The sequence below is a fragment of the Oncorhynchus gorbuscha genome, unplaced genomic scaffold (assembly GCF_021184085.1).
Source record: "Oncorhynchus gorbuscha isolate QuinsamMale2020 ecotype Even-year unplaced genomic scaffold, OgorEven_v1.0 Un_scaffold_2050, whole genome shotgun sequence".
Lineage (NCBI taxonomy): Eukaryota > Metazoa > Chordata > Actinopteri > Salmoniformes > Salmonidae > Oncorhynchus > Oncorhynchus gorbuscha.
Genome location: NW_025746655.1, coordinates 32,501 through 44,937, shown reverse-complemented (window position 1 = coordinate 44,937; position 12,437 = coordinate 32,501). Strand labels below are relative to the sequence as shown.

General features: G+C 41.2%; 3 non-coding genes across 3 annotated transcripts; all 3 read left to right on the top strand.

The window, feature by feature from the left end:
* trnae-uuc lies at window positions 1–72 on the top strand. The gene has a single exon. It is a non-coding gene; the product is annotated as a tRNA-Glu (tRNA).
* Window positions 73–8,398: 8,326 nt separating this feature from the next.
* trnar-acg lies at window positions 8,399–8,471 on the top strand. Its single transcript has one exon. It is a non-coding gene; the product is annotated as a tRNA-Arg (tRNA).
* Window positions 8,472–10,544: 2,073 nt separating this feature from the next.
* On the top strand, window positions 10,545–10,617 carry trnar-acg. The gene has a single exon. It is a non-coding gene; the product is annotated as a tRNA-Arg (tRNA).
* The last annotated feature ends 1,820 nt before the right edge of the window (window positions 10,618–12,437 follow it).

Sequence of the window (12,437 nt, the reverse complement as noted above, 5' to 3'; positions counted from 1 at the left end):
TCCCATATGGTCTAGCGGTAAGGATTCCTGGTTTTCACCCAGGTGGCCCGGGTTCAACTCCCGGTATGGGAAAGAATATATTTTCGTTAGGTACCCACTTGTGTAAGAACAGATGCAGCAGTTTCTCACAACACAACAGTATTCCCTAAGCAACAGGAAATGTTAAATTTTATGTAGATTCAAATTATACAAGGGTTTTTAAACGTTGAATAGGATTCCTGGTTTTCACCCAGGTGCCCCGGGTTCAACTCCCGGTATGGGAAAGAATATATTTTCGTTAGGTACCCACTTGTGTAACAACAGATGCAGCAGTTTCTCACAACACAACAATATTCTCTCAGAAACAGGAAAAGTCATGTAGATTCAAATTATACAAGGCTTTTTAAACTTTGAATACACTTCATGGCTGCATTTCTTGCTCTGCAGTAAAATTCATGCAACAACAGGAGGATCAAATTGCAGTGGTTTCACATAACACAACACTATTCCCTCAGCAACAGGAAATGTTAAATTTTATGTAGATTCAAATTATACAAGGGTTTTTAAACGTTGAATAGGATTCCTGGTTTTCACCCAGGTGGCGTAGGTTCAACTCCCGGTATAAGAAAGAATAACTTGTCGTTAGGTACGCACTTGTGTAACAACAGATGCAGCAGTTTCACAAAACAATATTCCCTCAGCAACAGGAAATGTGACATGTCATGTAGATTCAAATTATACAAGGCTTTTTAAACGTTGAATACACTTCATGGCTGCATGTCTTCCTCTGCAGTAAAATTAATGCAACAACAGGAGGATCAAATTAAGATATGCATCTGATACAGAAAACCAAGGAACCTTGTTGTTGACAGACGCTATGACTGTGTACACTGGTCTAGCTGTAACCTGACTTTACCTTAGACGTGGGGCCAGTGGCGCAATGGATAATGTGTCTGACTATGGATCAGTAGATTCTAGGTTCGACTCCTGGCTGCCTCATTATTATATTTAATTGACTGAAATCAAGCTGGGAATGATACTGTATACCTTTCAGTGCTTCTGGCTGTTGTCACTTCAAACACATTTTAGATGGATTTCATCTGGACATTCCCCAACATCTCTGAGAAAAAAAGATGATGCTGTTAAATCCAACAGGCATAATATCAACATTTAAAGATTTGTCTGTGATGTGTATTTTAAGTATGTGTCTTCCCATATGGTCTAGCAGTTAGGATTCCTGGTTTTCACCCAGGTGCCCTGGGTTCAGCTCCCGGTATGGGAAAGAATATCTTGTCGTTAGGTACGCACTTGTGTAACAACAGATGCAGCAGTTTCTCACAACTGTAACAATATTCCCTCAGCAACAGGAAATGTGACATGTTATGTAGATTGAATTTATACAAGGCTTTTTAAACGTTGAATACACTTCATGGCTTCATTTCTTGCCCTGCAGTAAAATTCATGCAACAACAGGAGGATCAAATTAACATATGCATCTGAAACAGAAAACCAAGGAACCTTTTTGTTGAGAAACGCTATGACTGTGTACACTGGTCTAGCTGTGACCTGACTTCATCTTAGACGTGGTGCCAGTGGCGCAATGGATAACTTGTTTGACTACGGATTAGAAGATTCTAGGTTCGACTCCTGGCTGTCTCAATACTTTGTTTAATTGACTGAAATCAAGCAGGGAATGATACTGTATTAAAAAAAGATGTAGCTTTTATATCAAACAGGCATAATGTCAACATTTAAAGATTTGACTGTGATGTGTATTTTAAGTATGTTTCTTCCCATATGGTCTAGCGGTAAGGATTCCTGGTTTTCACCCAGGTGGCCCGTGTTCAACTCCCGGTATGGGAAAGAATAACTTGTCATTAGGTACGCACTTGTGTAACAACAGATTCAGCAGTTTCACAAAACACAACAATATTCCCTCAGCAACAGCAAATGTGACATGTCATGTAGATTCCAATTATACAATGCTTTTTAAACGATGAATACACTTCATGGCTGCATTTCTTGCTCTGCAGTAAAATTCATGCAACAACAGGAGGATCAAATTAAGATATGCATCTGAAAAAGAAAACCAAGGAACCTTGTTGTTGACAGACGCTATGACTGTGTACATTTGTCTAGCTGTGACCTGACTTCGGCTTAGACGTGGTGCCAGTGAGGGTAGGCAACAACATCTCCTCCCCGCTGATCCTCAACACGGGGCCCCACAAGGGTGCGTTCTGAGCCCTCTCCTGTACTCCCTGTTCACCCACGACTGCGTGGCCACGCACGCCTCCAACTCAATCATCAAGTTTGCGGACGACACAACAGTGGTAGGCTTGATTACCAACAACGACGAGACGGCCTACAGGGAGGAGGGGAGGGCCCTCGGAGTGTGGTGTCAGGAAAATAACCTCACACTCAACGTCAACAAAACTAAGGAGATGATTGTGGACTTCAGGAAACACCAGAGGGAACACCCCCCTATCCACATCGATGGAACAGTAGTGGAGAGGGTAGCTAGTTTTAAGTTCCTCGGCATACACATCACAGACAAACTGAATTGGTCCACTCACACTGACAGCGTCGTGAAGAAGGCGCAGCAGCGCCTATTCAACCTCAGGAGGCTGAAGAAATTCGGCTTGTCACCAAAAGCACTCACAAACTTCTACAGATGCACAATCGAGAGCATCCTGGCGGGCTGTATCACCGCCTGGTACGGCAACTGCTCCGCCCTCAACCGTAAGGCTCTCCAGAGGGTAGTGAGGACTGCACAACGCATCACCGGGGCAAACTACCTGCCCTCCAGGACACCTACACCACCCGTTGTTACAGGAAGGCCATAAAGATCATCAAGGACATCAACCACCCGAACCACTGCCTGTTCACCCCGCTATCATCCAGAAGGCGAGGTCAGTACAGGTGCATCAAAGCTGGGACCGAGAGACTGAAAAACAGCTTCTATCTCAAGGCCATCAGACTGTTAAACAGCCACCACTAACATTGAGTGGCTGCTGCCAACACACTGTCATTGACACTGACCCAACTCCAGCCATTTTAATAATGGGAATTGATGGGAAATGATGTAAATATATCGCTAGCCACTTTAAACAATGCTACCTTATATAATGTTACTTACCCTACATTATTCATCTCATATGCATATGTATATACTGTACTCTACATCATCGACTGCATCCTTATGTAACACATGTATCACTAGCCACTTTAACTATGCCACTTTGTTTACTTTGTCTACACACTCATCTCATATGTATATACTGTACTCGATACCATCTACTGTATGCTGCTCTGTACCATCACTCATTCATATATAGTATGTGTCTTCCCATATGGTCTAGCGGTTAGGATTCCTGGTTTTCACCCAGGTAGACTAGGTTCAACTGCCGGTATGGAAACAATATATTTTCGTTAGGTACCCACTTGTGTAACAACAGATGCAGCAGTTTCTCACAACACAACAATATTCCCTCAGCAACAGGAAATGTGACATGTTATGTAGATTCAAATTATACAAGGCTTTTTAAACGTTGAATAGACTTCATGGCTGCATTTCTTGCTCTGCAGTAAAATTCATGCAACAACAGGAGGATCAAATTAAGATATGCATCTGAAACAGAAAACCAAGGAACCTTGTTGTTGACAGACGCCATGACTGTGAACACTGGTCTAGCTGTGACCTGACTTCAGCTTAGACGTTGGGCCAGTGGCGAAATGGATAACGTGTCTGACTACGGATCAGAAGATTCTAGGTTTTACTCCTGGCTGGCTCAATACTTTATTTAATTGACTGAAATCAAGCTGGGAATGATACTGTATACCTTTCAGTGCTTCTGGCTGTTCTCACTTTAAACACATTTTAGATGGATTTCATCTGGACATTCCCCAACATCTCTGAGAAAAAAAAGATGTCGCTTTTAAATCCAACAGGCATAATGTCAACATTTAAAGATTTGTCTGTGATGTGTGTATTAACTATGTGTCTTCCCATATGGTCTAGCGGTTAGGATTCCTGGTTTTCACCCAGGTGGCCTAGGTTCAACTCCCGGTATGGGAAAGAATATATTTTCGTTAGGTACCCACTTGTGTAACAACAGATGCAGCAGTTTCACACAACACAACAATATTCCCTCAGCAACAGGAAATGTGACATGTTATGTATATTGAAATTATACAAAGCTTTTTAAACGTTGAATAAACTTCATGGCTGGATTTCTTGTTCTGCAGTAAAATGCATGCAACACCAGGAGGATCAAATTAAGATATGCATCTGAAACAGAAAAAAATAACCTTGTTGAGAGACGCTATGACTGTGTACACTTGTCTAGCTGTGACCTGACTTCAGCTTAGATGTGGGGCCAGTGGCGCAATGGATAATGTTTCTGACTATGGATCAGAAGATTCTAGTTTTGACTCCTGGCTGGCTCAATACTTTGTTTAATAGACTGAAATCAAGCTGGGAATGATACTGTATACCTTTCAGTGCTTCTGGCTGTTCTCACTTCAAACACATTTTAGACGGATTTCATGTGGACATTCCCCAACATCTCTGAGAAAAAAAAGATGTAGCTTTTAAATCCAATAGGCATGATGTCAACATTTAAAGATTTGTCTGGGATGTGTATTTTAAGTATGTATCTGCCTATATGGTCTAGCGCTTATGATTCCTGGTTTTCACCCAGGTGGCCTGGGTTCAACTCCCGGTATGGGAAAGAATATATTTTCGTAGGGTATCCACTTGTGTAACAACAGATGCTTTTAAATCCAACAGGCATAATGTCAACATTTAAAGATTTGTCTGTGATGTGTATTTTAAGTATGTGTCTTCCCATATCGTCTAGCAGTTAGGATTCCTGGTTTTCACCCAGGTTGCCTGGGTTCAACTCCCGGTATGGGAAAGAATATCTTGTCGTTAGGTACGCACTTGTGTAACAACAGATCCAGCAGTTTCTCACAACACAACAATATTCGCTCAGGAAATGTGACATGTTATGTAGATTCAAATTATACAAGGCTTTTTAAACGTTAAATACACTTCATGGTTGCATTTCTTGCTCTGCAGTAAAATTCATGCAACAACAGGAGGATCAAATTAAGATATGCATCTGAAACAGAAAACCAAGGAACCTTGTTGTTGACAGACGCTTTTGACTGTGTACATTTGTCTAGCTGTGACCTGACTTCAGCTTAGACGTGGTGCCAGTGAGGGTAGGCAACAACATCTCCTCCCCGCTGATCCTCAACACGGGGGCCCCACAAAGGTGCGTTCTGAGCCCTCTCCTGTACTCCCTGTTCACCCACGACTGCGTGGCCAAGCACGCCTCCAAATCAATCATCAAGTTTGCGGACGACACAACAGTGGTAGGCTTGATTACCAACAACGACGAGACGGCCTACAGGGAGGAGGTGAGGGCCCTCGGAGTGTGGTGTCAGGAAAATAACCTCACACTCAACGTCAACAAAACTAAGGAGATGATTGTGGACTTCAGGAAACAGCAGAGGGAACACCCCCCATCCACATCGATGGAACAGTAGTGGAGAGGGTAGCTAGTTTTAAGTTCCTCGGCATACACATCACAGACAAACTGAATTGGTCCACTCACACTGACAGCGTCGTGAAGAAGGCGCAGCAGCGCCTATTCAACCTCAGGAGGCTGAAGAAATTCGGCTTGTCACCAAAAGCACTCACAAACTTCTACAGATGCACAATCGAGAGCATCCTGGCGGGCTGTATCACCGCCTGGTACGGCAACTGCTCCGCCCTCAACCGTAAGGCTCTCCAGAGGGTAGTGAGGACTGCACAACGCATCACCGGGGGCAAACTACCTGCCCTCCAGGACACCTACACCACCCGTTGTTACAGGAAGGCCATAAAGATCATCAAGGACATCAACCACCCGAACCACTGCCTGTTCACCCCGCTATCATCCAGAAGGCGAGGTCAGTACAGGTGCATCAAAGCTGGGACCGAGAGACTGAAAAACAGCTTCTATTTCAAGGCCATCAGACTGTTAAACAGCCACCACTAACATTGAGTGGCTGCTGCCAACACACTGTCATTGACACTGACCCAACTCCAGCCATTTTAATAATGGGAATTGATGGGAAATGATGTAAATATATCACTAGCCACTTTAAACAATGCTACCTTATATAATGTTACTTACCCTACATTATTCATCTCATATGCATATGTATATACTGTACTCTACATCATCGACTGCATCCTTATGTAACACATGTATCACTAGCCACTTTAACTATGCCACTTTGTTTACTTTGTCTACACACTCATCTCATATGTATATACTGTACTCGATACCATCTACTGTATGCTGCTCTGTACCATCACTCATTCATATATCCTTATGTACATGTTCCTTATCCCCTTACACTGTGTATAAGACAGTAGTTTTGGAATTGTTAGTTAGATTACTTGTTGGTTATCACTGCATTGTCGGAACTAGAAGCACAAGCATTTCGCTACACTCGCATTAACATCTGCTAACCATGTGTATGTGACAAATAAAATTTGATTTGATTTGATTTGAATGGATAACGTGTCTGACTACGGATCAGAAGATTCTAGGTTCGACTCCTGGCTGGCTCAATACTTTGTTTAATTGACTGAAATCAAGCAGGGAATGATACTGTATTAAAAAAAGATGTAGTTTTTGAATCCAACAGGCATAATATCAACATTTAAAGATTTGTCTGTGATGTGTATTTTAAGTTTGTTTCTTCCCATATGGTCTAGCGGTTAGGATTCCTGGTTTTCACCAAGGTGGCCCGGGTTCAACTCCCGGTATGGGAAAGGATATCTTGTCATTAGGTACCCACTTGTGTAACAACAGATGCACCACTTTCACACAACACAACAATATTCCCTCAGCAACAACAAATGTGACATGTCATGTAGATTCAAATTATACAAGGCTTTTAAACGTTGAATAGACTTCATGGCTGCATTTCTTGCCCTGTAGTAAAATTCATGCAACAACAGGAGGATCAAATTAAAATATGCTTCTGAAACAGAAAACCTTGTTTTTGACAGACACTATGACTGTGTACACTGGTCTAGCTGTGACCTGACTTAAGCTTAGACGTGGGGCCAGTGGTGCTATGTATAACGTGTCTGACTACGGATCAGAAGATTCTAGGTTCGACTCCTAGCTTGCTCAATAATTTGTTTAATTGACTGAAATCAAGCTGGGAATGATACTGTATACCTTTCAGTGCTTCTTGCTGTTCTCACTTCAAACACATTTTAGACGGATTTCATCTGGGCATTCCCCAACATCTCTGAGAAAAAAGATGTAGCTTTTAATTCCAACAGGCATAATGTCAACATTTAAAGATTTGTCTGTGATGTGTATTTTAAGTATGTGTCTTCCCATATGGTCTAGCGGTTAGGATTCCTGGTTTTCACCAAGGTAGACTGGGTTCAACTCCCGGTATGGGAAACAATATATTTTCGTTAGGTACCCACTTGTGTAACAACAGATGCAGCAGTTTCACACAACACAACAAAATTCCCTCAGCAACAGGAAATGTGACATGTTATGTATATACAAAGCTTTTTAAACGTTGAATAAACTTCATGGCTGGATTTCTTGCTCTGCAGTAAAATTCATGCAACAACAGGAGGATCAAATTAAGATATGCATCTGAAACAGAAAACCAAGGAACCTTGTTGTCGACAGACTGTGTACACTGGTCTAGCTGTGACCTGACTTAAGCTTAGATGTGGGGCCAGTGGCGCAATGGATGACGTGTCTGACTACGGATGAGAAGATTCTAGGTTGGACTCCTGGCTACCTCAATACTTTGTTTAATCGACTGAAATCAAGCTGGGAATGATACTGTATACCTTTCAGTGCTTCTGGCTGTTCTCACTTCAAACACATTTTAGACAGATTTCATCTGGACATTCCCCAACATCTCTGAGAAAAAAGATGTAGTTTTTGAATCCAACAGGCATAATATCAACATTTAAAGATTTGTCTGTGATGTGTATTTTAAGTATGTGTCTACCCATATGGTCTAGCGGTTAGGATTCCTGGTTTTCACCCAGGTGGCCCGGGTTCAACTCACGGTATGGGAAAGACTATCTTGTCGTTAGGTACTCACTTGTGTAACAACAGATGCAGCAGTTTCACACAACACAACAATATTCCCACAGGAAATGTGACATGTTATGTAGATTCAAATTATACAAAGCTTTTTAAACGTTGAATAAACTTCATGGCTGCATTTCTTGCTCTGCAGTAAAATTCATGCAACAACAGGAGGATCAAATTAAGATATGCATCTGAAACAGAAAACCAAGGAACCTTTTTGTTGACAGACGCCATGACTGTGTACACTGTTCTAGCTGTGACCTGACTTCAGCTTAGACGTGGGGCCAGTGGCGCAATGGATAACGTGTCTGACTACGGATCAGAAGATTCTAGGTTCGACTCCTGGCTGGCTCAATACTTTGTTTAATTGACTGAAATCAAGCTGGGAATGATACTGTATACCTTTCAGTGCTTCTGGCTGTTCTCACTTTAAACACATTTTAGATTGATTTCATCTGGACATTCCCCAACATCTCTGAGGAAAAAATATGTAGTTTTTGAATCCAACAGGCATAATGTCAACATTTAAAGATTTGTCTGTGATGTGTGTTTTAAGTAGGTGTCTTCCCATATGGTCTAGAGGTTAGGATTCCTGGTTTTCACCCAGGTGGCCCGGGTTCAACTCCCGGTATGGGAAAGAATAACTTGTCATTAGGTACTCACTTGTGTAACAACAGATGCAGTACTTTCACACAAAACAACAATATTCACTCAGCAACAGGAAATGTGATATGTTATGTAGATTCATATTATATAACGTTTTTTAAATGTTGAATACACTTCATGGCTGCATTTCTTGCTCTGCAGTAAAATTCATGCAACAACAGGAGGATCAAATTAAGATATGCATCTGAAACAGAAAACCAAGGAACCTTTTTGTTGACAGACACTATGACTGTGTACACTGGTCTAGCTGTGACCTGACTTAAGCTTAGATGTAGGGCCAGTGGTGCTATGGATAACGTGTCTGACTACGGTTCAGAAGATTCTAGGTTCGACTCCTGGCTGGCTCATTACTTTATTTAATTGACTGAAATCAAGCTGGGAATGATACTGTAAACCTTTCAGTGCTTCTGGCTGTTCTCACTTCAAACACATTTTAGACGGATTTCATCTGGACATTCCCCGACATCTCTGAGAAAAAAAGATTTAGCTTTTAAATCCAACAGGCATGATGTCAACATTTAAAGATTTGTCTGTGATGTGTGTATTAACTATGTGTCTTCCCATATGGTCTAGCGGTTAGGATTCCTGGTTTTCACCCAGGTGGTATGGGAAAGAATATCTTTTCGTAAGGTACCCACTTGTGTAACAACAGATGCAGCAGTTTCTCACAACACAACAATATTCCCTCAGCAACAGGAAATGTGACAAGTTATGTAGATTCAAATTATACAAGGCTTTTTAAACGTTGAATAGGATTCCTGGTTTTCACCCAGGTGGCCTAGGTTCAACTCCCGGTATAAGAAAGAATAACTTGTCGTTAGGTACGCACTTGTGTAACAACAGATGCAGCAGTTTCACAAAACAATATTCCCTCAGCAACAGGAAATGTGACATGTCATGTAGATTCAAATTATACAAGGCTTTTTAAACGTTGAATTCACTTAATGGTTGCATTTCTTGCTCTGCAGTAAAATTAATGCAACAACAGGAGGATCAAATTAAGATATGCATCTGAAACTGAAAACCAAGGAACCTTGTTGTTGACAGACGCTATGACTGTGTACACTGGTCTAGTTGTGACCTGACTTCAGCTTAGACGTGGGGCCAGTGGCGCAATGGATAATGTGTCTGACTACGGATCAGAAGATTCTAGGTTCAACTTCTGGCTGGCTCAATACTTTGTTTAATTGACTGAAATCAAGCAGGGAATGATACTGTATACCTTTCAGTGCTTCTGGCTGTTCTCACTTCAAACACATTTTAGACGTATTTCGTCTGGACATTCCCCAACATCTCTAAGAAAAAAAAGATGTAGCTTTTAAATCCAACAGGCATGATGTCAACATTTAAAGATTTGTCTGTGATGTGTATTTTAAGTATTTTGTCTTCCCATATGGTCTAGCGGTTAGGATTCCTGGTTTTCACCCAGGTGTCCCGGGTTCAACTCCCGGTATGGGAAAGGATATCTTGTCATTAGGTACCCACTTGTGTAACAACAGATGCAGCAGTTTCTCACAACACAACAATATTCCCTCAGCAACATGAAATGTGACATGTCATGTAGATTCAAATTATACAATTTTTTTAAACGTTGAATACACTTCATGGCTGCATTTCTTGCTCTGCAGTAAAATTCATGCAACAACAGGAGGATCAAATTAAGATATGCATCTGAAACAGAAAAAAAAGGAACCTTGTTGTTGAGAGACGCTATGACTGTGTACACTTGTCTAGCTGTGACCTGACTTCAGCTTAGACGTGGGGCCAGTGGCGCAATGGATAACGTGTCTGACTACGGATCAGAAGATTCTAGGTTCGACTCCTGGCTGGCTCAATACTTTATTTAATTGACTTAAATCAAGCTGGGAATGATACTGTATACCTTTCAGTGCTTCTGGCTGTTCTCACTTCAAACACATTTTAGACGGATTTCATCTGGACATTCCCCAACATCTCTGAGAAAAAAAGATGTAGCTTTTAAATCCAACAGGCATAATGTCAACATTTAAAGATTTGTCTGTGATGTGTATTTTAAGTATCTTTCTTCCCATATGGTCTAGCAGTTAGGATTCCTGCTTTTCACCCAAGGAAATGTGACATGTCGTGTAGATTCAAATTATACTACAAGGCTTTTTAAACGTTGAATACACTTCATGGCTGCATTTCTTGCTCTGCAGTAAAATTCATGCAACAACAGGAGGATCAAATTAAGATATGCATCTGAAACAGAAAACCAAGGAACCTTTTTGCTGACAGACGCCATGACTGTGTACACTGTTCTAGCTGTGACCTGACTTCAGCTTAGACGTGGGGCCAGTGGAGCAATGGATAACGTGTCTGACTACGGATCAGAAGATTCTAGGTTCGACTCCTGGCTGGCTCAATACTTTATTTAATTGACTGAAATCAAGCTGGGAATGATACTGTATACCTTTCAGTGCTTCTGGCTGTTCTCACTTCAAACACATTTTAGACAGATTTCATCTGGACATTCCCCAACATCTCTGAGAAAAAAAGATGTAGTTTTTGAATCCAACAGGCATGATGTCAACATTTAAAGATTTGTCTGTGATGTGTATTTTAAGTATATGTCTTCCCATATGGTCTAGCGGTTAGGATTCCTGGTTTTCACCCAGGTGGCGTGTTCAACTCCCGGTATGGGAAAGAACATATTTTCTTTAGGTACCCACTTGTGTAACAACAGATGCAGCAGTTTCTCACAACACAACAATATTCCCTCAGCAACAGGAAATGTGACTTGTTATGTAGATTAAAATTATACAAGGCTTTTTAAACGTTGAATACACTTCATGGCTGCATTTCTTGCTCTGCAGTAAAATTCATGCAACAACAGGAGGATCAAATTAACATATGCATCTGAAACAGAAAACCAAGGAACCTTTTTGCTGACAGACGCCATGACTGTGTACACTGTTCTAGCTGTGACCTGACTTCAGCTTAGACGTGGGGCCAGTGGTGCAATGGATAACGTGTCTGACTACGGATCAGAAGATTCTAGGTTCGACTCCTGGCTGGCTCAATACTTTATTTAATTGACTGAAATCAAGCTGGGAATGATACTGTATACCTTTCAGTGCTTCTGGCTGTTCTCACTTCAAACACATTTTAGACAGATTTCATAGTTTTGGAATTGTTAGTTAGATTACTTGTTGGTTATCACTGCATTGTCGGAACTAGAAGCACAAGCATTTCGCTACACTCTCATTAACATCTGCTAACCATGTGTATGTGACGAATAACATTTGATTTGATTTGATTTGAATGGATAACGTGTCTGACTACGGATCAGAAGATTCTAGGTTCGACTCCTGGCTGGCTCAATACTTTGTTTAATTGACTGAAATCAAGCAGGGAATTATACTGTATTAAAAAAAAGATGTAGCTTTTAAATCAAACAGGCATAATGTCAACATTTAAAGATTTGTCTGTGATGTGTATTTTAAGTATCTGTCTTCCCATATGGTCTAGTGGTTAGGATTCCTTGTTTTCACCCAGGTGGCCCGGGTTCAACTCCCTGTATGGGAAAGAATATATTTTCGTTAGGTACCCACTTGTGTAACAACAGATGCAGCAGTTTCTCACAACACAACAATATTCCCTCAGCAACAGGAAATGTGACTTGTTATGTAGATT